Raw genomic sequence first — 21,018 nt, forward strand, 5'->3', positions numbered from 1 at the left:
ATTGTACAAGGATTCCCGGTAATCCACCAAGGACTCCTAAAAATAACTAGAAACACATAATTATTTACAAGTAACAGACAGGTGACCACAAATAAAACAATTTAAACACTTCAAATCCTCCAACGTGCGGGTAACTGGCCTCTAGTGGCCCTAGTGGACCTACGGAGCTGACTGTCTGGCCCTGAACTACAGGGTGTAGGAGCTGTCAAGGATAAACTGGGCAGCTGTCTACGGGCTCTTTGGCTCACTAGGGGTATGGCAGGCTCACTATAAGCAGAGGGTTGATCCTCCTGATCTGCTTGTGTGGAGTCTTCTGCCTCCTGGACCGGCTGTTCTTCCAGCTCTACCGGTTGCTCCGTAAGTACTTGGGATGCTGGTTGGAGGAACGTGAGGACGGGTACCACAACTGCACCATTGACTTGAGTCCAGGACCGAGGGAAGTCTCCGAGCACAGTACTAACCACATCTTCCCTTTTCTCTACGGGTCGAGGGTCTTCTTGTTCCTCTTCAGGGTTCCGTAGCTGTTCGGGACACTTCTTCAGGTGATCCCGGGATACAATGATTGTGGTTTCCCCTCCGTCTTTACTGATGGTACAGACCTTTGGGTTGTCGTGGCTTGAGGGCAGTACGATGTACGGGTCCTTCTCCCACTGGTCGTCCAACTTGTGGAGCCGTCTTTTCCTCTTCAAGACCTGCTCTCCGGGTACCAAGGGAACAGCGGGAGCATACTGGTTGTAAGTTTTCTCTTGTCTTTCCCTAGCTAGACAGAGACTTCGCTCCACACTCTCCTGTACTTTCCGGTACTGCTGCTGCCTCTCTGTGTCCCAGTCTGCTTCCGGTGAAGTGTCCTCGGGTGTCAGGACTCCCATCTCCAGGTCAACAGGTAACTTACCGGGTCTTCCCCTCATTAGGTAAGCCGGGGTACAGTTGGTGGAACCTACAGGGATGTAGTTGTATAGGTCCACCAGGTCGGGCAGCTTCTCAGGCCACAGACTGCGTTCTTCCAGGGGCAATGTTTTTAGAAGATCTATCACCACCTGGTTCATTTTCTCACAAAGTCCATTAGTTTGCGGATGATAGGGTGTCGTCCTGATCTTCCGGCAGCCATACAGAGTACAGAACTCTTGGAAGACCTCCGCTTCAAAGGCAGGTCCCTGGTCCGTCAGCACCTGCTCTGGGTAGCCGTGTGGACGGCAGAAGTGCTGCTGGAAGGCTCTAGCTGCTGTTTGAGCCGTTAAGTCCTTGACGGGGACGACAACCAAGAACCGGGAGTAGTGATCCACGATGGTTAATGCGTAGACGTAGCCACTTCTGCTTGGGGTCAGTTTTACATGATCCAAGGCGACCAGTTCCAACGGCTGCCGGGTGACGATGGACTGAAGGGGGGTCTTCTGGCTGGCACGGTCCTTCCTTCTTAGGTTGCATGGGCCACAGTCTCTGCACCACCTCTCGATGGTTCCTCTCATGCCTACCCAATGGAACCGCCCGCGCAGCAGGAACTCCAGCTTCTTCCATCCGAAGTGCCCAGCCCCGTCGTGGTATGCCTCCATCACCATAGCTGCGTCCCTTCTTGGCACCACTACTTGCCAGATCAGTTCATGCGTCCGGGAGTTAACCATTCTGCGGCACAACTTCCCCTTGTAAAGGAACAGTCGACTCTTCTCTGCCCACAGTTGCTTGGCCTCCTCCGGAGCGTCTGGGTCAAGGCGAGCTTCTGGCTGAGTCAGCATCTCCTTCACCAGCCGGACGGCAGGGTCACTGTCTTGCGTTTCCGCCCAGTTGTAGTGAGGTAAGGGGTTGAACGTAGCGGCTTGCTTACCCCTTACACGGTGGGAATACTGGATAGTCCCATGACGGTGGAACGCAGGGAGTTCGACCTCTTCCAAGTCTTCTGAATCCTCACCCTCGTCCGGTAGGTTTGGCATCCTGGACAGGGCGTCCGCGTTGGTATTGGAGCGTCCTGCCCGGTATTTGATTGTAAACTCATAGTTGGACAAGCGGGCCATCCATCTCTGCTCTAGGGCACCGAGTCTTGCAGTGTCCAGGTGTGTCAACGGGTTGTTATCCGTGTACACGGTGAACCGGGAAGAAGCGAGGTAGTGCTTAAAGCGTTCGGTGACTGCCCACACCACTGCCAGGAACTCTAGCTTAAATGAGCTGTAATTCTCAGGGTTTCTTTCGGTGGGTCGCAGTTTTCGGCTGGCGTAAGCAATTACCCGTTCTTTCCCCTGCTGGATCTGGGACAGTACGGCTCCTAGCCCGATGTTACTGGCGTCGGTGTAGAGGATAAAGGGCTGGCTATAATCAGGGTACGCCAGGATTTCATCCCCCGTGAGGGCCATCTTCAGCTGACGGAAGGACTCTTCTTCCAGCTTCTCCCATCTGAAGGGTGGCTTCTGGTTCTTGGCTTTCCTGGACTGGCCTATCAGGAGGTCCTGCATAGGGCTGCCTTTTTGGTGAAACCGGGAATGAACCTTCGGTAGTAGCCTACCAACCCGAGGAACTGCCTCACTTCCTTTACGCTGGAGGGGCTTGGCCATTCCTTAATTGCGGTGATCTTATCAGGGTCGGGAGCCACTCCGTCCGCACTCACCACGTGTCCCAGGTACTGCACCTTTGGCTTCAGGAGGTGACACTTGGAGGGTTTCACCTTTAGGCCGTAGCTTGCCAGAGCTTCGAACACTTCCGCCAGGTGTTTCAGGTGGTCCTCATAAGTCTTGGAATATACGATGACATCGTCCAGGTACAACAAAACCGTCTCAAAGTTTCGGTGTCCCAGACAGCATTCCATCAATCGTTGGAAGGTTCCTGGTGCGTTACAGAGCCCGAACGGCATGCAGGTAAACTCACTAAGTCCCATCGGGGTGGTGAATGCAGTTTTCTCCCGGTCCGCCTCTGCTACAGGAACCTGCCAGTACCCGCTAGTGAGATCCAAGGTAGAGAAGAAGTTAGCAGATTTTAAAGCAGCCAAAGACTCCTCTATCCTTGGTAAGGGGTACGCATCCTTGTGTGTGATACGGTTGATTTTCCGGTAATCTACACACATTCTCATGGTGTTGTCTTTCTTTTTGACCAAGACTAGTGGAGCTGCCCAGGGGCTACAGCTATCTCTGATTACCCCAGCCTCCTTCATGTCTCTAAGCATCCCCTTGGCGTGTTGGTAGTGTGCAGGGGGTACGGGTCGATACCTCTCTTTTATGGGAGGATGGTCTCCCGTGGGGATGTGGTGTTCTACCCCCTTGACTCGCCCGAAGTCTAACGGGTGTTTACTAAACACTCTCTCATACTCTTGAACCACCCGATAGACTCCCTGTTTCTGGTGTGAGGGAGTGGAGTCAGTACCCAGATGTAGTTGCTGACACCAATCCTCCATTTGTTGTTTAGAGCCGTTACCTTCCTCCGGAGAAGATGGAGGCAAGGGTTCTACGGACTGTATGGAATTCTGATTGATAGTATACAATTTGGCTAGCGTGGCATACCGGTGCAGGTACACTTCCCTCTTCCTGATATTTATTATGCGAACGGGCACCCTCCCATGGCGTACATTGACCACCCCCCGTGCTGTCAAAATGGTGGGCCTACTGTCTGAGTAAACTGGTTCTACCATTGCCTGGTAATCTCTACCCCTCAGACCAATAGCCGCCCGGCACCAAATCATCATTTCACTTTTTGGGGGCATGGCAATAGGAAAAGGGTCACACATTCTCACGCTACCAATCTCACCGCCGGAGAGTTCCACCTGTTGCCGTCGCATCAGTGCCCGGATCTCTTTTTGGAGCACTCACTGCTGGCCGGAGCTGGCGTTCTTGGCAACCTGCTGTAAAATAAAAATCACCTCTGCAAGACAATTTTCAATTACATTAGTTCCTAGAGTTATCTTAGGGTGACTCTCGCGCTTGTCAATGTCCACAATGATCAGTCCCTGGGCTGCCAGCTTGACTCTACCGATTTTAATGGTCACCTCTTTAAATCCGATCTGTGGCACGGTCTGACCATTGCTGGCGATGATACTCAAGTCGTCGTCAGGGTAGCGGGTTATATCCGAGTCATTCCAGTACTGCTTGAAGAGCACGTACGGGATGGTGGTGACCTGTGACCCAGTGTCCAGTAGGGCACTCATAGGAATGCCATCCAGTACCACAGGCAAGACTGGACGTCCTCCCACATATTTGTCACGCCAGTTTGATGGGCCTGATGATCTTTTTCCTAGGGGTTGGCCCTCTACCCTAGGTTGTGCCAGTTTAAAGGACAGTACCTTGCCATATGTCCGGGTTGATTGCAGCGGCGGCAGATAGGTTGTCCGTCCTCGTTGTATCGGTCACTCTGTCTTCCTCTGGCCGGTGGGGTCCTCCTTGGTCGGCGCCACGGGATGTCCTCCGGTCCGGATGCCAGCTGGATCTTCCCTGGAGTAGAAACCTGTAAAGACTGCACAGTTCGGGTTAGCGCAGCAACGCTTTTAGCTAGCTCTTGGACCTGATGGTGCAGGTCGGGAGCCGGGTCATTGTTCAAAGCCTGTGCATCAGCTCCCACAGGCCCTGCCGACAAGGGCGCCGCCTCCTGGTGGTAAGTGGTAGTGGGGCGTCTGTGGGTCACAACGCCACCTGGTGCCGGTTCTCGGAGCACCCGGATGGCTCTGTCCTTGAACTGTGCAAATCCCAGATGAGGGTCCTGTAAGGCCATTGCCCGCAACTGGGTTCGGTGGGCATTGCAATATAAACCCTCTATAAATTGTTCAGTCAACAGCCGGTCCTCGTCTCCCACGCCGTCAGGGTCAGTCTGCTTAATGGCTCTCAGGGCCTCTTGTAGGTTTAGTGCATAGTCCCTTATACTCTCTTGTGCTCGCTGCTTGCACCCGTAGAATCTAAGCTTGATCTCGGCTGAGGTGCGGGTATCAAAGGTGTCCTTCAGCCGGGTTAGTATCCCTGCGACAGTCCTTCCCCCAGGTGGCCAGGACTTTACCTCCCTTTGGGCTGCCCCAGTTAATTGGGCCACCAGGATGCTCACTTTTTGCTCTTCTGTGAGGGGGTACACCTGGAAGAGGCTATCCAGCTTTTCTCTAAAGTCATGCAGAGTATGTGACTCCCCTGAGTACTGGGGTAGCCAGGCCGCTCCCGGGATATAGGGCATGGTGAAAGGCATGACTGCAGCAGCGGCGGCGCTGGCGGGGGTTGAGGCAGTGAAGCTCTCCTCCGTATCCGACATCTTCCTCCCCCCTAGTGGACCGTGGCCTACCTTGCGATGATCCTCTTCCGTAGGCCGCGGCTCTGCAGTGGATCGTCAGGGTTGAGGATCTTCCGTCGCACTCCTGTGACGTCAGCGTCTGCTGGGCTCCTTCCAGGACCTTACGCGACGTCTGGACGTGAGGCGGAGCTTCAGTTCTCGCGCGCTTTCGGAGTCCACGCCCCTCTTCTTCCCGCGCGGCGTCTTCAAGATGGCGTCCAACGGCGGGAAAACTCCACGGATGGCGGGAAGAAGGCAAAAGATGGCGCCGGATGGCGGGAATCTTCACGGATGGCGGGAAGAAGGCTGAAGATGGCGCCGGATGGCGGAAATCTTCACGGATGGCGGGAAGAAGGCTGAAGATGGCGCCGGATGGCGGGAATCTTCACCACTGGTAAGTTTGAACAGTCTTTTTCAGGCACGCAGTACCCGGTGGTTGCGGGCACGAAATCCTGCCGACTACGCCAAAAGTTGATGCGCCCTGGGCCTATGTGATGTAGCGTTGCGCACGCAGGGACTACCCGGAGCCGGATCTGATAGGGGTAGTAGTCTCGTGGCGGTGACCCGGTCCGTGCCCAGGGAGTCAGACTAAGTGGCGGTATATTAGCAGTAGATGTAGGACGACTACGCCACCCGTTGAATGCAGCTATGGAGCTGCCACTGCAGGGCAGACCGCTGAGGCCGGTGGAAGGATGGTGCAGCGTGGATGGTATAACCCCCAACGGGAGGGGTATGGCCTCAGGGCAGCCGACGTGGATGATGGGGGTAGCAGGAATCACTCAGAGACGATGCGGTGTAGTTCAGGGTCTTTACCAGTGACAAAGATAGACCCTCCCGTAGTACTGGCTAGCGGTCGGGGCCTGGTCAGTCCTTGAGCTGATGGGATCCCCCTTGGCCAGGCGGAGTTGTAGGCCTCCCCAACTAATTGTACTCTTCTGGCTACCTTGCTAGAGGCGGGTAAAGGTAGCCCACGTCCCTGAGTGTACCGTGTGGTGCTCACCCGTATGGCCGGTGACTCGGGGCCTTCTAGTAGCTTCCGCTCCACGACGGCGGTGCTGGTCCCACTCTTGTGACCGAGCCTTCGGGTTTCTGGGCCAGAGAACCTGAAATCCCCTGCCGGTCGGTTCCTGCTGCTGGGTAGGAATTAGTCCCCACAGCCTCGGACTCCGGGTCCGGTAAGAAATCTTCAATCAGGGCGAGCTCTACAGCTTCCAGCCCTGACCTCCTCTTAGCACGACTCCCACAGAGCTCCTGATCTTTCTTTCCTATTACTGCTTCTCTTCTTCTCTCTACTCTTCTCACTAACCCTGCCTCAGCCCCAGGTTTATATAGGGGAAGTCCTTCCCCTCCCAGGACTGGGCAGGAGGTGTGGCATGCATAGGATTCCTGACCAAGAGACCTCCCACCTGCTCTCAGACATAACATTGCTGTTACTGTGGAAACCAGACCCCTGGGGTGCCACACTGGCAATTTGTCACAAGAGGTGGACGATGAAGAGACACAATTGCCAGGAAGTGAGGAGGAGGATCGTGGTGCGCAAGTGGAAGAGGAGGAGGTGGTGGATGATATAGTAACTGACCCAACGTGGCAGGAGGACACGCAGAGCGAGGCCAGCAGCACACGGGGGGGGGCAGAGTACCCCAACAGGCAGGAAGAAGCAGTGTGGTGGCTGCACACAGAAGGCGAACAACAGTTCCCCGTAACACCAACACGAGGGACGTTGCCAGTACAACCGGTAGGTCTTCCAGAGTCTGGAATTTTTTTTAAGACTCTGCTGATAACCCCAAAAAGGCTATTAGTACCACCTGCCATGCCAGCATCAGCAGGGCGACAAAACTACCAGCCTGACCACCACCAGCATGATCAGGCACATGGCAGCAAAGCACCCTACTTTGTGGGGCGAACCCCAGGGTCCACGACCAGTGTAAGCGGGTGTCATCACTGCTTCTTCCATTGTTGTGCATGTAAGAGAACCCCCTGTTGTGCATTCAAGGCAATCCCCTGTCCATACTGCATGCATAGATGCCCCCTCCTCTCAGTCTTCAATTGTTATGGCAGTTTCTCAAGAAACAGCATCAACGTCCACGTCCCACCGCAGCGTTCAATTGTCCATATCCCAGAGCTTTGAACGAAAGCGCAAATTCGCAGCCAACGCCCCACAGGCCACAGTACTAAATTCGCACATTTCATGACTGCAGGCAGATCAGGCAGATCTGTGGCTGAGACCGCTGAACCTACATCCAGGCATGGTCGTGTGTGACAATGGCCGTAACCTGGTGGCGGCTCTGAGGCGAGGCAAGATCACACACGTACCATGCCTGGCTCATGTGCTTAACCTCATGGTTCAGCGGTTTCTTAAATCGTACCCCGAGTTGCCAGATCTGCTCGTCAAAGTACGCCGCCTGTCAGCTCATTTTCACAAGTCGGCTACAGCTTCCGCCGCCCTTGTTGTGTTGCAGCAGCGTTTGCAGCTTCCGGCACACCGACTGGTGTGTGATGTCCCCACACGTTGGAACTCTACCCTCCACATGTTGCAAAGGATTTTTAAGCAGGAGAGAGCAGTTGTGGAGGACCAGCTGCAACAAGGCCGTCGATATTCAGGTCAGACTCAACACATAAGACCTCAGGAGTGGACCTGGATGTCTGACATATGTACCATCCTGACAAACTTTGAGGAGTCCACCAAGATGGTGAGTGGCGATGACGGCATCATTAGTGTCAGCATCCCAATTGTCTGTCTTTTGCAACGCTCTCTGCAGAGAATTAAAGAGGAGGCATTGCAGCCAGAGTATGATGAGATGGATCAAGAGCCCGTAATGGGTGATTACACATAGCTCAGCCTCATCTCATCCCAACGTGCATTGGGGGACAATGAGGGAGAGGAGGAGGAGGAGGAGGAGTAAGAACAGAAGCTGGTATCATGCACTGTAGACAGTAGTACCTGTACAACTGTCATACAGTTGGTTCAGCGTGGGTGGCCTGAGGACAGGGGGGAGGAGGAGGAGGAGGAGGAGGAGAGCATGGTCAGTCGTCATCTTGGTGAGGACACAGAAGTCTTGCCCGTTACCAGTCTGGCACGCATGGCTGACTTTATGTTACGCTGCCTTAACCGTGACCCTCGCGTTATCAAAATGTTGGGTGACAGTCATTACTGGTTGGTGACACTTTTAGACCCCCGCTACAAGGAGAACTTTCACTCTCTTATTCCTGAGGCGGAGAGGTCTACAAAAATGGGGCAGTACCAGAAGGCCCTTGCTGCAGAACTCTTAAAAAAATTCCCATCTGAACACGCTAGCGGCAGAGGTCACAGTTCGTTGACCAACCATGGCATACAGGCGAGAGAGATGCAACTCCAATCCAGCAGAGGCAGGGGAACACTGTCAACATTCTGGGACAGTTTTCTGAGACCCGCCCAGCTTAAAGGCCCTGAGGCGCGGGGTACTTTCATAAGGAGTGGAAAGTTTCAAAAGATGGTGAGGGAGTACCTTGCCGACCGTACCAGCATCCTCCGTGATTCCTCTGTGCCTTTTAATTATTGGGTATCCAAGCTGGAATGAACTCGCTCTGTACGCCTTGGAGATCCTGGCCTGCCCTGCCACTAGCGTGTTATTGGAGCGTGTTTTTAGTGCCGCTGGGCATTATAACTGATAAGCGCACTCGCCTGTCAACTGACAATGCTGACAAGCTGACCCTTATCAAAAAGGGGCATTAAAACCATCTTGCTAAGCTACTGCGACCTCCACGTCTCTTCCAAGGGGCATTAAAACCGTCTTGTTAAGCTACTTCGACCTCCATGTCTCTTCCAAGGGGCATTAAAACCATCTTGTTAAGCTACTGCGACCTCCACCACTTTTCCAAGGTGCATTGATATTGTCTTTTTATTCCACTGCGACCTCCACCATTCTTCCAAGGGGCATTGCATTTCCTCCTAATTTTAGTCAGCTTTTGCTTTTCAATGCATAGGCGAACACTAAGGGAGATCCACTCCCCAATAATGGGTAGAAGGTTTTTAGTATGCTGTAATCCATGTCTGTTTCAAGGGGCATTTCAGTTCCTCATAATTTTTGGAAAGCCCTCCATTCACTGCTTAGGCCAACAGAGCACAGGAGACCCAGTTGCTATAAATGGAAAAAACGGTTTAGTTAAGGCCCTCTGACCTCCATGTCACTTCCAAGGGGCATTGGAGTGCCTCGAAATTTTTGGTAGGCATTGCACTCACTACATGCCCTATAACTGTGTAGCCGAACTGCTCCTTTTGGTACAGAAACATATCCTACAAGACATGTGTAATTGACTGGCCTGATATTGATGTTAATTGTCCCTGTTCCTCCCGCTCTTTCTCCTTTGCCACCACCTCATCCATCATTCATCACCTGAAGCTTTGTTTTAACGGGAGTCATACAACTGGGATAGTAGCAGGAAAACATCCAGCAATCCTCGGAGGAGGTAGGATATGCGCCAAAACGCTGACCACCTCAGGCCTAGCTGCTACTACATACATGTGCTTGCATTCCAAGAAAGCAAAGCAGATGCTAACTTCTATCATCATCATCATGCTCCTCACCTTGGCACTCTCAACTCCCCTGATGGAGAAGCCAGGTCCCACCGGAGGAGTCTGGTTCTCTGGTGGGCTCGTCCAATGCTGCCCTAAAGCAGGCCAGGCTAAGAAAAGTGTGGGGGAAGTTCCAAGGAGAAATAGGGGCAGCTGGGGACCGAGTATGGACACCCGGCCGACCCCTGGCGGCTGGAGACCGAGCGTGGACCCCCGGCCGCTTGGCGACTGGGGACTGAGTATGGATACCAGGCCGCCGATGCAGCCATGACATGATGGCCGGCGTCTGCCTCCACATGCCTAAAAGGCCCAATTTAAAGTGCAAGCAATCTAGCAGTATGGTGTGGCAGCCTGGGGTTGGGTGGGTGGCAGGTTGCACACTTACGCTTGCATTGCAAGGAATTGCGGAGGTACAATTGAACACTGCCCTGGGACAAGGACTTGCACGGGGATAGTTGCAAGTCTGAATCTTCTGATGCGTTAGGATCACTTCTGATGGGCACACTTTTAGGCAGTGACCTGGGTGTCAGAGATGCTTCCAGGGGTCTTCCCCATGCTGTTCCCATGTCTTTTCAGCACTGCATGCATGTGTCACACAGCACATGGCCAGATAAGGTTGTAAAATGTTAAAATGACATTTCCCAGTGAATGCATTTGTCACGGTTGAAAGCAATACAACAGTGCAAAAATGCATAAAAAATGCTACTTGTAAACATAGCCCAAGGTGTGGAGGAGTATTTTTGTTTTTGGTTATTTATTTTACCTTATACACAAGTCTTTACCCTGGAAAGGAAGTTCCTTAACATATTTCACAGGAAAACCGTTTCAGTTTTGCTTTTGAACGTTTTATTGTGAGCCCGTAAAAGTGGCTTAATACCTCTGACCACGTTGTTGGCAGCTGTGACCTGGGGGTTAGAAATGCTTCCTGGGGCGATGCCCATGCTGTCCCCGTGTCTTTTGAGCACTGTCACTATCGTTTTGGGCACTTTTTAAGCTTTCTACAGACTGCCGGGGGTGCCGCCGCAAAAATGCTCGGTTCTCCCATAGACTAACATTGGGCTCGTTGCTCGGGTCGAGCACCCGCGTATCACGGTGAGCTCGGCATGAGCTTCGAGCACCCGAGCATTTTAGTGCTCACTCAACACTAATCTTTATGTTTGAAGCCAGAAATGTGGCAAAAGGTAGAAAAGTTCAAGGGGGCCAAATACTTTCACAATGCATTGTATATACACTGCTCAAAAAAATAAAGGGAACACTCAAACAACACATCCTAGATCTGAATGAATGAAATATTCTCATTAAATACTTTGTTCTGTACAAAGTTGAATGTGCTGACAACAAAATCACACAAAAATCATCAATGGAAATCAAATTTATTAACCAATGGAGGCCTGCATTTGGAGTCACCCCAAAAATTTAAGTGGAAAAACACACTACAGGCTGATCCAACTTTGATGTAATGTCCTTAAAAAAAGTCAAAATGAGGCTCAGTATTGTGTGTGGTCTCCACGTGCCTGTATGACCTCCCTACAATGCCTGGGCATGCTCCTGATTAGGTTGCGGATGGTCTCCTGTGGGATCTCCTCCCAGACCTGGACCAAAGCATCCGCCAACTCCTGGACAGTCTGTGGTGCAAAGTGACATTGGTGGATGGAGCGAGACATGATGTCCCAGATGTGCTCAATCGGATTCAGGTCTGGGGAACGGGCGGGCCAGTCCATAGCTTCAATGCCTTCATATTGCATGAACTGCTGACACACTCCAGCCACATGAGGTCTGGCATTGTCCTGCATTAGGAGGAACCCAGGGCCAACAGTACCAGCATATGGCCTCACAAAGGGTCTGAGGATCTCATCTCGGTACCTAATGGCTTTCAGGCTACCGCTGGCGAGCACATGGAGGGCTGTGTGGCCCTCCAAAGAAATGCCATTCCACACCATTACGGACCCACTGCCAAACCGGTCATGCTGAAGGATGTTGCAGGCAGCAGATCGCTCTCCACGGCATCTCAAGACTCTGTCACGTCTGTCACATGTGCTCAGTGTGAACCTGCTTTCATCTATGAAGAGCACAGGGCGCCAGTGGCGACTTTACCAATCCTGGTGTTCTGTGGCAAATGCCAAGCGTCCTGCATGTTGTTGGGCTGTGAGCACAACCCCCATCTGTGGATGTCTGGCCCTCATACCACCCTCATGGAGTCGGTTTCTAACCGTTTGTGTAGACACATGTACATTTGTGGCCTGCTGGAGGTCATTTTGCAGGGCTCTGGCAGTGCTCCTCCTGTTCCTCCTTGCACAAAGGCGGAGGTAGCGGTCCTGCTGCTGGGTTGTTGCCTTCCTACGGCTCCCTCCACATCTCCTGGTGTACTGGCCTGTCTCCTGGTTGTGCCTCCAGCCTCTAGACACTACGCTGACAGACACAGCAAACCTTCTTGCCACAGCTCGCATTGATGTGCCATCCTGGATGAGCTGCACTACCTGAGCAACTTCTGTGGGTTGTAGTGTCCGTCTCATGCTACCACGAGTGTGAAAGCACAACCAACATTCAAAAGTGACCAAAACATCAGCCAGAAAGCATCGGTACTGAGATGTAATCTGTGGTCCCCACCTGCAGAACCACTCCTTTATTGAGTGTGTCTTTTTAATTTCCAATAATTTCCATCTATTGTCTATTCCATTTGCACAACAGCATGTGAAATTGATTGTCAATCAGTGTTGCTTCCTAAGTGGACAGTTTGATTTCACAGAATTTTGATTTACTTGGAGTTATGTTCTGTTGTTTAAGTGTTCCCTTTATTTTTTTGAGCAGTGTATATACAGGGTGGTCCAAAAGTAGGTGGACAGAAAGTGTAATAAGGTTATGAAGGGGGAGATTTATCAAACATGGTGTAAAGTGAAACCCCAATGGATTTTTTCTTTTGGGGAGTACTCAAGGACAAAGTTTATAGTCAAAAACCAAAAAGTGTCAGTGATTTGAAAAATTACCTAAGAGATGCATTTCAAGAAATTAATACTCAAAGAGACTTGTGCAAAAAAGTTTGTTGAAGTGTAAGAGGCGACTTCAAAGCTGTGCAAATTGTAATGGAGAACAGTTTGAGCACCTGCGTTGATAAAATTTAAGGGCTTTTGTATTATTGTTCAGAATAAAATTTAATTGTCAATGTTATGCTGGTGTTAGTAAATATAATTTTATATATAAATCAAAATAAATGTTATTCTTTTCTGTCCACCTACTTTTGGACCACCCTGTATATATATATATATATATATATATATATATATATATTCTGGTACGGTCACTGCCAAACTCCAAAATAATTCAAGAAAAACTACTAGCTGCCACCAACAATCGCTTTATAGGCCCATTGGATACCTGCAACAAATAGTGTATGGCTTTGGGGATGCGGTTTATAGAGTAAAAGGAACAAAGCAATTACATTTTATATATATATTAAATCCAAAAAGTAGACAGTGTTTATAAAAATATAAAAAATATTTTACAAAGGTGACAAAACAATGCAGCATATACAATTACATAAAATAAAAAGGAATAATGAAAGAAAATGCCTAAACCTGGGTCACAGAAATGGCTCAGATTTATAGAGGGAAGAACTCCAGTAAATTGTGGATCAATTGTACCCAGCAATGTATCTTTCTGGCATTGAACAAGGATCATAATTGGCATGGGTTTTTTATTAACACAAGTTATACCCTCATACCTCCCATCTGGGGAGTCATAACGGGGCTGGACTTCAGAAAACTATAGGATGTGTGTTAGTCTTAGAGAATTCTGAGATTCCCAACTTTTACGATATCTTCACACCGGGAGACCATCATCTTTCCTATCACGAATTTATCTGTTCATACATAGGAGACATGGCATAGATATTGCCATTTATCTGGCAGATATCTATTTGGCAGACCTAAGCCATCGCTCAGCGATGCAAAACCATGCTTTGCGTTCACCATTTCATCACGTTTCCAAAAATATGGCTTTCCTATCTATTATATCGACGCTGTTTCATAAAACCTCACTTCATAATTTCTATGAGGTAGACAAATAATTTTACGTTTTCTTTTTAGCTGGGGCTCTTATCTCTACCGATCATAAATCTGCCCTTCTCCATATTCTTGTGCATTCAAGCTAAGATTTGCCTCACATCTGCTAGATATTAGAATTTTTCTTAATTACCTGGGGGGTCAGCTGCATAGGGTTCGTTGCTTCAAAAGGAGTTGCAATTGTCAGCTCTTTTTCCCTTCTGCAGTGGTCTTATGGATTTTAAATTTTCTTTGCCAACAATTTTCATGGACTGACAGAATGGAGAAGATGGAGAATTTTTTTTCTCCATCTTCTCGTCATCTGAGAGAATCGGATCACACTGTGATCATACTGTGATCAAACTCTGATCAGAGCTTGATCAGAGTGTGAGGCTAGGCTCACATGAGCATATATTCCCCCAAGAGAATGCTGCAGATTATGTAACTCACGGTCTGATCAAACTGTGATCAGAGTTTGATCAGAGTGTGATCGTATTGTGATCCAAATTTTTCATATGATGAGAGGATGTAGTAAAAAAATTCTCCATCTTCTCCATTCTGTCAGTGCGCTATAATCGGACTGCACTCAGATGTCATCTGAGCGCAGACTGTTTTCCACAGACTCATTGACTTGCATGGCCAACTGTGATCCGAATATCAGATCAAACTCGGGCCATCTCAGAAAAAATCTGACATGTACATGGCCCCATAGCTTAACATTGGCCTGATGTTTTGTGGGACACACTTAAATCGTAATATGGTTGTCTAAATGAGCCCTTAGGAGAGACTATCAATATCTGATCCAGGGGGGTGTGATACCCGGAACCCCTGCTAATCAACTGTTACTGGTGCCTTGGGCAGCCTGAAGTTCCTGGATGCTGTGGGAACACAGCAACTCCATCAAAACTATAATGGCTGCGATCGGGTATTGCTGCAGATCCACACCCTATTCAATTGAATACGGAGTGAATTTGCAGTACCCGACCACAGCCACTATAGAAATGATGGATCTGCTGTGTTTCAGCATTGTTTGAGAGTTTCTGTCCACCACCAAAGTCAATAACAGTTGATATCAGCGAGGTGTCGGGTGTCACAACGTCACTGTTTAGATATTGATGGCCTATCTTAAGATAAAGGCGATTATAAAAAAAAAAGTAGTGGCTAACCTTTTTAAATTAATAGTTGGCAGAAATACCTTCTTACCAGACACTTAAAACATCAACCTCTCCCTTTACATCTATATTTATTCAGTTGAACTTGGACCTAGAAAGAAATCATATGGCTCCATAGCAAAAGGCCTAATTAGTTCCACCTCTCTACTTCCCATCTCCCTTCCTCCCCACAAAAAAAAAATAAAACAATATTCAGTGGTGTATGCCAGGTCATGGCGGATACGCACAGTCACAGAAGGTCAGACTCAGAGACTCAGGATGACTGGTAGAACAGGGAGCATTGTGGCTCAGTGGGTAACATTACAGCCTTGCAGCGCTGGGGTCCTGGGTCCTACCTCAAGCAACATCTGCAAGGAGTTTGTATGTTCTCCCCGTGTTTGCGTGGGTTTCCTCCGGGTTCTCTGGTTTCCTCCCACATTCCAAAGACATACTGAATCTAGATTGTGAGCCCCAATGGGGACAGTGATGACTTTATAGCCTGCCAATCAGACTTTGAGATCTTGTATAAGAAATCAAAATATTGATGTGTGCAGATTGTATTTATGAAATCTGATAACAGATCCGCTTTCAATATAGATCATCATTGTTTGCAGTTTCCACATTAATTCAGTTTTCTTGGATCTAAACATTTTTACAGGAACTAAGCTCTTTTTTATTGAGACTGCGCTCCTGCTTTTTCTAAGTTTACTTCTCAGATCTATTCTATCTAAAAAACTTCTTTACAATATACTCAACAAGTAATCTGGTACATCACCCCCAGGCCCATATTTAAATATTTCACGCACATACTAGGGGCAATTTCACACCAAATAAGTTACCGGTATAATTTTGCATTCGTGGAAGAAACTGGGCTACCAGGGGAAACATAAAGATGTTGTTCCTAATTATATGTGTTACCTAGCTCTTAAAAATGAGCGATCACCAGGTCATAAGTATCCAGTTTTTACTCTTATTCTACTGCTGCTCCTCTGAGTATTTTGTTTTATTCTATTTATTTATTTTATTTAAATTATTCATTCCCAGAGATATGAACCTTATTTACTAAAGGGGCGGGGCTCCCTGTATTCTTTTTGGGAGTGTCTTTAGTCTACTCTGTATCATCAGCCTGCAAAGACTATAAAAATTAGCGCTAAATAAAAAAGGCCCATATCTCCGGAACCGTGTGAAATTTTAAGAAATAAAACAAAGCAGAATTCACAGGGGAGAAGCATGAATAAAATAGGAGCAAAAATTCAACACTTTTGATGTGTTGAAAGGTCTTCTTTAGAGACAATGGTGTTAGATAGAGATGAGAGAATAAATTTAAGAGGAATTGCATTCTACTCGAACTTTACAAAAATTAGCATTTGCCAAAATTTAGATTTTTTTTGTAATTTGCTTCTGCGTGAATTCAGCTAAAATGGCAGCCAGCCAAAAAGGGCCATCAAAAAGTAAATAAATTAAAATATTCTTAAACTTACCTCACCGCTCACATCTCTGGACCCTCTCTTGCTCATCCCCACCCTACCATTGCTTGCTGCATCTTCTGATCCTCGCTACTCATGCTGGAATTCCCGGGCCTCTCAGGTTGAGCTGTGACTTCCGGCTTTCATGAAGTCGGGGAGGTTTCTGAACATGCACATGTAAGGTCATGGCACACCTCGTGAGTCATGACGCCGTGTTCTTCTACTGAACTTGCCTCATAAAAGCTAGAAGTCCCGGATGAGTGTGAGAGGCCCAGGGATTCGAGTGTGAGTGCCAGGGGATCAAAGATGCGACAAAGACCGGAAGGGTGGCATTGAACAGTAAAGGGGCCAAAGAGGTTAGTGGTGAAATGAGTAAAATGTTTTCATTATTTTTTATGTATTACATTTATTATGCTCTGTGGAGAGACCCTAGAGAATAATAACAGACATTAAAGAAGTTGTACAGTACTTTATATTACCCCTCTAATGTATCCCTCCGGGGCCCTTAAGACATTTTGTAATTACCTTACGTTGCTGATAATGCCTGTGAGCGGCGCTATCGGTGAGGCGTGACTCAGCGCTGGGGTCCTCGTGGTGGCTGCTGGGTTGTGGGCAGGGTTACTCCCACTCACACCCAGCATCCACCGCACGCTTTCTTAATGAATGGGGAGAGGCAGAGCATGCGGTGGATGATGGGTGTGATGTGGGGGGATAACCCCACCCACAGCCTGTCATCCACCTGGAGTATTTGATGAGTTTTTATATGCTATATATTTTTGAATAAATACAAGGAACTATTTTATTTAATGGGTGCAGAAAATTAGCAAAATCAAAAACTCACCAAGCTTTCTGACACTGGTCAGCACATTTCGCTCCAGATTACCTTGATAGTTTTGAAATTTTATTGTATCCATTGTATATTCAAGACACCTGGTGCAAAATGCAGCACGGTAGCCTCAAAACATTGCTGAGCCTCCTCCATGTATCACAGTGGGTGCAATGTTATTTTCTTTGTATGCTCCGTTTTTGCATCTATGAAAATAGAGCTGATGTGACTTACCAAAAAGCTCTAGATTCAACTCCTCTGTCCAGAGGACATCCTTCCAGAAGCTTTGTGTCTTGTCTATATGCATTTTAGGAAATTCTTGTCTTGATTTTTTATGATGTGCTTTCAACAGTGATTTCCTCTTTGGTCGTCTTCCATGTTGTTTATGTTGGCCAAGACAGCGATGGATGGTGCGATCTGACATTGATGTACCTTGACCTTGGAGTTTATGTCTAATCTCTTTGGAAGTTGTTCTCCGCTGTTTGGTAGTCATTGGTATTATCCGTCCTTCAATTTGTCATCAATTTTCCTCTTGCAGCCACATCCAGGAAAATTGGCTACTGTCCCATACACCTTAAAATTCTGAATAATATGTGCAGCTAGAGTAACAGGAACATCAAGCTGTTTTGAGATGGTTTTATAACCTTTACCTTTAACATGTTTGTCTATAATTTTCTTTTTACTGTTCTGAGAACACTGTCCACTTAGCTTTCTTTAGTCCAGTGTGGTACACTCCATGATACAAAACAGCACAATGACTACTTTTCACCCTATAAATAGGCAGACTGACTGATTACAAGTTTGTAGTCACATGCAATGCTAATTCCAGACACACCTTAGTTTATCAAGTCTCTATGGGAAAAATATTTTCAATCTTATCTAGGGATACCATTATTTTTTTCCAGGCCATTTTCATTAGTTTGTTTTATAACATTTTTTCTGTTGAGCCACAATTCAAAAGCAATGTCTGATTGTCATTAGTTAATACTCAGTAAATTGAAATTGAAAATTACTTTTGTCAATTCAAATCTAGTTCAGTGACCATTGTGATAATTTCTTACTTTAACAGAAGGGGACCAACAATTTTGTCCATTTGTGTAATTGCACTTCAGGCAATTGGTCAATGAAAGCTGTCCTGTGTGCAGGGCCAGCATCAGCACCCGGCGCACTCAGGCAAGTGCCGGGGCCCTGAGCAGGCGGGGGCCCACTCACCGTCAGGCACCCCGGCGCGCTATGGGACCCGTGAGCGGTCAGGTGCCAGTGCCAGCGCCCGCCCCCCCGCTTGCTCAGGGCCCCGGCACAATACTTACCTCTCCCCTTGCCTCGGCAGCAGCTCCAGTCTCTTCCGCGGCTGCTGCACTGTGACGTCTCAGGTTAGAGGGTGCGATGACGTCTTTACACCACGCTCTCTCCTGAGCCGTCACAACGCAGAGCGAGAAGACGCTGGTGCAGGTGAGGGGTCCGGAGCAGGTGCAGCAGGTGAGTAGTGAGGTGAGTATTTGATTTTTTTTTTTTATATGTATCGAGGCATGGGGCATTATATGGGGGGTGATATCCTGCATGGGGCATTATATGGGGTGAGAGGTGACATCCTGCATCGGGCATTATATGGGGGCAAAAAGTGAGATCCTTCATGGGGCATTATATGGGGGGAACAAGTGACATCCTGCATGGGGCATTATATGGGGGTAACATCCTGCATGGGGCATTATATGGGGGGTGACATCCTGCATGGGGCATTATATGGGAGAGGAGGGTGTGTGTGACATCCTGCATGGGGCTTTATATGCGGGGGTGACATCCTGCATGAGGCATTACATGGGGGGGAGGTGACATCCTGCATGGGACATTATATGGGGGGGGGAAGTGACATCCTGCATGGGGCATTATATGGGGGGAGAGGTGACATCCTGCATGGGACTTTATATGGGGGGAGGTGACATCCTGCATGGGGCATTATATGGGGGGTAGAGGTGACATCCTGCATGGGGCATTATATGAGGTGGACAAGTGACATCCTGCATGGGGCATTATATGGTGGGGGGAGAGGTGACATCCTGCATGGGGCATTATATGGGGGGGAGACATCCTGCATGGGGCATTATATCGGGGGAGGTGACATCCTGCATGGGGCTTTATGTGGGGGGAGGTGACATCCTGCATGGGGCATTATATGGAGGGGGGGAAAGTGACATCCTGCATGGGGCATTATATGGGGGGGACAAGTGACATCCTGCATGGGGCATTATATGGAGAGAGGTGACATCCTGCATGGGGCATTATTTTGGGGGGGAGAGGTGACATCCTGCATGGGGCGTTAAATGAGGGGGAACAGTTGCCATCCTGCATGGGGCATTATATGGGGGGGAGGTGCCATCCTGCATGGGACATTATATGGTAGGGAACAAGTGACATCCTGCATGGGGCATTATATGGGGGGGAGAGGTGACATCCTGTATGGTGCATTATATGGGGGGGAACAAGTGACATCCTGCATGGGGCATTATATGGGAGGGTGAGGTGACATCCTGCATGGGGCATTATAAGGGGGGTTACATCCTGCATGGGGCATTATGTGGGGGCCAGTATTATGTATGAAGCATTTTAAGGGGGCCAGTATCCTCTATGGAGCATTATATGGGGGCCAGTATCCTCTATAGAGCGTTATATGGGGGCCAGTATCCTGTATGGAGCGTTGTATGGGGGCCAGTATCCTGTATGGAGCATTATATGGGGGCCAGTATCCTGTATGGAGCATTAAATGGGACCAGTATTTTGCATGGGCCAATATATGGGGCCCATTATAATGTATGGAGGACTATACTGTCCGGTCTGCACTGTGCACTGTGAGGATTCGCCGGTTTCTGACATATTGTGGAATTTACAATAGATATCGCTCATGTAATGTAAAAAGTGAAATCTTCGGCATTGTACTATATATATATTTCTCTGCCATATCTGTGCATCATGAATCATTGTATGTGTTAAAGGGGCCCACTGAGACTCTTTTGCCCATGGCTCACAAAAACCTGGAGCCGGCCCTGCCTGTGTGTGTGCTTGAGAAAGAACTTAATTTCTGATCATTATATAACTTGTATCTTTCATTTTTCACTAGTGGTTCCCTCTGAATCTCTCTCTTTAATACACAATTGACTCTTTGCTAGTGGGTGGAGAGTAACTGTTTAACTGCTATGATCTTTCCCATACATAGCACATATAAAGAGGAAATCATACTCTTCATTCCATAGTTAGTACAAAGACAGAAAAAAGCAGCATGGAGTAAATTACACAGCAATAATAATCAGGGTAGATGTGAATCCAGCTCTGGGGTGGTGTAAAAGACTGGTTAGAAAACTCAACATTATTTTTCTGTGCGTTTCTTTGCTTATTTTCTCACTCTACTCATCATTCCTCCTAGACCCTCCACAAAGTATAAAAGGAGGTGTAACCTGACATCTCATTGTGCTAGCAGTCCATATTGCCTTGAGCATGATACAGCCGAGTTATTTTTATAGTAAATGCTGAGTTTAAGAGGCTGAAGAAAGGAAAAAAAGTTTCTTATAAGCAGAAAAAGAAGCTCAGTTGGAGCTAAAGGGGTAATTAAATAGGGGTGGCTCCATGATCACATAATCCTTTTTGTTTCTTATGATTGATGCTCTCAGACAGCACCAATCACCACTTGCCACCATGATTTTTTTTTTTACAACTTTATTAACACACTAAATGTAAAAAATATCTACTGCGCTGGTAAACTTACTCTAAAATG

Source organism: Phyllobates terribilis, unplaced genomic scaffold (assembly GCF_046119375.1).
Source record: "Phyllobates terribilis strain yellow unplaced genomic scaffold, ASM4611937v1 Scaffold_3__8_contigs__length_932513732, whole genome shotgun sequence".
Classification (NCBI taxonomy): domain Eukaryota; kingdom Metazoa; phylum Chordata; class Amphibia; order Anura; family Dendrobatidae; genus Phyllobates; species Phyllobates terribilis.